Source organism: Neomonachus schauinslandi, chromosome 13, assembly GCF_002201575.2.
Source record: "Neomonachus schauinslandi chromosome 13, ASM220157v2, whole genome shotgun sequence".
Taxonomy (NCBI): Eukaryota; Metazoa; Chordata; class Mammalia; order Carnivora; family Phocidae; genus Neomonachus; species Neomonachus schauinslandi.
This window is the reverse complement of record NC_058415.1, coordinates 55,084,312-55,088,844: the sequence shown is the minus strand read 5'-3', so window position 1 is coordinate 55,088,844 and position 4,533 is coordinate 55,084,312. Positions and strand designations below refer to the sequence as shown.

At 41.6% G+C, this 4,533-nt stretch overlaps 1 non-coding gene across 1 annotated transcript; it reads right to left on the bottom strand.

The window, feature by feature from the left end:
• Positions 1–3,245: 3,245 nt before the first annotated feature.
• On the bottom strand, positions 3,246–3,380 carry LOC123326604. Its single transcript, XR_006541203.1, has one exon. It is a non-coding gene; the product is annotated as a U4 spliceosomal RNA (small nuclear RNA).
• Between the last annotated feature and the right edge of the window lie 1,153 nt (positions 3,381–4,533).

The window sequence follows — 4,533 nt, the reverse complement described above, 5'->3', positions numbered from 1 at the left end:
CCTACTTGGCGATGAAATAGGCCGGAACAATTTGTGAGTGCCTCCAAAGGGAGGAGTGGTCTGAGTAATGAGTAGATGTGGAGCCCGGCCTTGGGTCTTTCAGAATTCGTGGATTTTCTCAGAGGTCTTCTAAAATTCATCTGGGGAAGCAACTCATCTTTCTGTAGCCTCCCACCAGCTCCTACCAAGTACCTAGGATAGCAGTTGGGAAATTTGATATTGGCAAGCAATTTATACAGCATGTAGGTGGGGACATCCTGCCTTAACGATTTGGGACAAGTGTCCCAAGAGTTCCAAGTATGGCCTTTGGAGTCAGACCACCCGGGTCTTAATCCCAGCTCAATCCCTTGCTGTCTGTGAGGGCAAGGCACTAAATTGCCCTATGCTTCAGTTTTCTCAACTGTGAGATGACTATAATAATAGCATAGCCTTGTTTAAAAGATTTAAACAAGTTAGAGGGCCTGGGTGGCTCAGTCGTTAAGCATCTGCCTTCCACTCAGGTCATGATCTCAGGGTCCTGGGATCGAGCCCCACATTGGGCTCCTGGCTCAGCGGGGAGCCTGCTTCTCCCTCTCCCACTCCCTCTGCTTGTGTTCCCTCTCTCGCTGTGTCAAATAAATAAATAAAATCTTTAAAAAAAAATTTTTTTTAAGTTAAAAGATTGGTTAAAAGATTTTAGATTTAGGGGCGCCTGGGTGGCTCAGTTGGTTAAGTGACTGCCTTTGGCTCAGGTCATGATCCTGGAGTCCTGGGATCGAGTCCCACATCGGTCTTCCTGCTTGGCGGGGAGTCTGCTTCTCCCTCTGACCCTCCCCGCTCTCATGCTCTCTCTCTCTCTCTTTCTCTCTCTCTAATAAATAAAATCTTTAAAAAAAAAAAGATTTTAGATTTATAACAGTGCCTGGCAGTGGGTGTTGGTGGTCACTGATGAATGATCCCCATGGTACTGAAACCCTCAGATCGTTACAAGGAGCAGAACTGGAACAGCTGCAGCCCATTAGACAACTGTCGTCTTTGAATATTTGTGTTTTTACCATCCCCTGGTACAACTTATCTTAGCCTTTTTTCTGCCCCATTACCGGAGGTTTTGTAAGGCACCTGTTCCCGGCTGGGAATTGGGGAGAGGGGCCACAAACCCCTAGTAGACTCATTAGGAGTCTGCTGAAGTCATGGGTAAATTCCTTGTCTTGACTAGGCTTAATGTTTGTTCTTTTGAGATCTGCATTGGGACAGAAATTTTAAGACACCAAGAGGTCTAGGAGCCATTCAAAGAATTATTCTGCTGCCTTTTCATTCTCTATTCAAAACAGAATTACCTGACGCTCAGATATCATCACATGGGTTTTAACCTACTGTGTGTGAAGCGAATTCTTCCAAAAGTGCTAGCAGGTTTTTCTCCGCATATTTGCAGGGGTATACCCACAGACGAACTTGTCTATCTTAAGGATAATTCTAAGTACACTGCTCTCTGGCTCCTTTTATTATCCCTGAGGACGGAAATAAGTTGAGTTCAATAAGCAGCTCCAGTTTTTGAGACTGACATTAAGAAATAAGCTGGCAGGATTTTTGAGCTAAGATTCTCAGAGGAACTTAGCAAACATATATTCCATATGCTACAACGATGGCGAATTTATCTTTCTGAGAACAGGTATCTACAAACCTTGATGTCATTTTCTTGAGAAAAATAACTGTCACGACTGTTTCCTTAAAAAAGGAAAAATAACTTTAAGTTTATGGTGAGAGTTAAGAGGATGTTGAAGCCTATAAAATGGAATTTATCTACGATTTTAGTGAAACTTTGCCATCCAGAATGTCTGTGGATATGCATGAGATGGAAACAATTTCAAGTTGTTTTTTTCCTTCTCCTTTCTCATAATATTGATACACCAGGGATCAGCAAAAGGGACCCCATTTGATAAATGCCCAAGGCGGAATACATTTTAGCACCAGCCCCAGGTACCCTCCACCAGCATGCTCTGACCTCAGAATGAGGGTCTCAGTGAAAGCCAGGTTAACCCAGGGGCTGCCTTGGAGGTGTGGGATCCTGGAAAGGCTGACCAAGGAAGATGACATGACGGTACATATCATCTGGGAAGTCCGTCACCTAACTGCACTGTGTACCCATGATACCACTCTGGCTATTCCCTGATTTCGTCCTAAAGAAAAGGTGGAGCTGCTGATCAGCCCCTGTATTCCTGGAGGCTTAGTCTTAGCCCTGTCCTTTACCGCTGCTCTGCCTTCAAGTCCCTATATTGGACACTTGGGTCTTCATACCTAAGTATATCCTTCCTTCCTTCCCCGCCTTAGTCTTTGATACTGGCTTCTTGTTAGCATTCCTGCTTTCTTCTACAGTCTCTAGTATTGCAAAGCCTAGAAGCCTGGAAACTACTTTTCTTCTACTTCCTTGCCAGGAGGGCTTTGTTTTACGTTCTAATCCATGAGAAGGTCTCACATGGAAGATGGAAGAAGAAAAGCCATCACTTCTTCAGCAGTGGTGAGAAGGCACATGGGCTTTAGCAGACAGCAGCTGTGGGGTTTTGACAATAGTTTTGGGGTGTCCACCTGTGATTCAGCAAAGGTGGTTCCTTGCGACTCTTATACATTCATCTGGGTGAAAGCTAGCAGAAGCTATCATGACATATCGTCTCCTGATTCCATCAGCCTCTCCAGCTGTTGTGTAAGTCTCTGATACGTGGCATTAGATTATTTTCAGTATAAAAGACTTACAGTGGCTTCTGTTTTCTAAACCAAACTCTGATTGATAAAGTGGCCAAGTGTTAGAGAGCCTATGTCAAGATTAAATAGGGAACATGCTATCGTGGACACTGATATGAGACCTCCTCTCAGTCTCGAGCCTTGGGACTCAGAATCCCACCAGGCGAGCATGTTCAGCTTCTTTTCTACGTGGAGATGAAGGAAACTATTTTTTCTGCTTTTCCTAATGGCATCCCTTTGAGAAGTATTATTTCTCCCTCATTCAACAGAAAAGGAAAATGAGGGTCAGAGAGTTTCAGGGGCAGAAACGCTGTTGAGAGGCAGAAGTCTGATTTAAACTAGGTTTTTGATGCTATTTCCACTCCACCTCTGAATTTTCATTTAGAATAGACCTAGGAATTCCTTCAATATAATTCTAATCCTCTGTTTCCCTTTGGTATTTTGACTGTAGTTATTTATTGTGGTCAGATTTTAAAATATGCCTTCCAGAAGACTTGCTAACTATGAAAGGAAAAAAAGACCTGGAATGGTAGTAGTAGTAATATTAAAAAGTATCACTCATTAAGCAGTTACAAGTGTCAGACACTGTGCTGAGATTTTTCAATTAGCAATAATTGCGCCTTGGATAAACCTCATTGGCTACAATACTGCCACTGTGCAAAGCTGTACTGAGATTTTTAAGGCTCGTTTAATCATTAGAAGAGTCCAGGTAGTCATTCATTTTTATTATCCATGTTTTAGAAGAATAAAAACTGACACAGAGGTTAAGTCCAAGGTCATAGAGTTGGTTTAGAGTAAAGCCAGATGGAAATTCAGGTCTCCCCAACCCCAGTGGTTCTGGATTCATTGAATAAATATTTTTAAAGCATTTCAGTTATGCCAGGAACCCTTTTAGGTGCAACAGAAGAAAAAAAAAACAGGTAACCCCCCAAAATCAATGTGCAACAAGAAATGAGGAGGTGAGTGATGGAGTCTAGTTTGCGGAAAAATTTGTGGTGAATAACAGGTACCCACATCCTATCAATAAGTTGTTATGGTTATTTGAGAATGAAATAAAAATATTTTTCTTTGAATCTACATGTATTAGTTTTTTTAAAAAAGCTACAAATTTGCCAGGACATGCAAATCTATTCAGAAGGTTGAAACTAATAAATAGAACTGTTCGCCCTAGGGATGCTGTGAAAAAAAATGATACAAAGGATGCCATGAACTGAGAAAGTTTGGGAACCTCTGGGCCAGACGATAGAAGTGAGGTAAATTTCAACTATAAATTTACTGATGTGGTCTTAAAACTTAATCAGTTGCTCTAAATTTTAGGTTTTTCTCCTTTCCTCAAAGCACATCTCATTTCTCATTATACGTATGTGCCCTGTGCTTTGCTTTAAAATTTTCCTAGAAGCAAAGAGATACAGAGAAACACAGGCAGGGTTTTCTTGTTAATAAAATGATGCATCTTCCAATTGCTATTTCTAGTCTTACACAGCTTTTAAATTTTTCAAACCTTTATTAAAATGCCACTTTTGTAGGGAAATTAATTATGAAAAAGGGAATTGGGTGTTCAGAGCCATAATTTGGAAACAGACAAGGAATTGCTTCCTTAGAGAATGTTGTGAATCTTAATCCATCATTTTGTGCTGATGAGCCCAACCCCCATCACCCTCTGGGGCTGCCCGGTAGAGATACTGTCAGTCCCCTGGAGCTTGTTCTCCACCCTTTTCCCACAGAGATCCTAGTTGAACAAAGGCCTCAAATCCATGTGCCACCAATGATTTTCTGAAATTGGTTCTCTAAAAATTCGGAGTCCATTTATTTCTATAA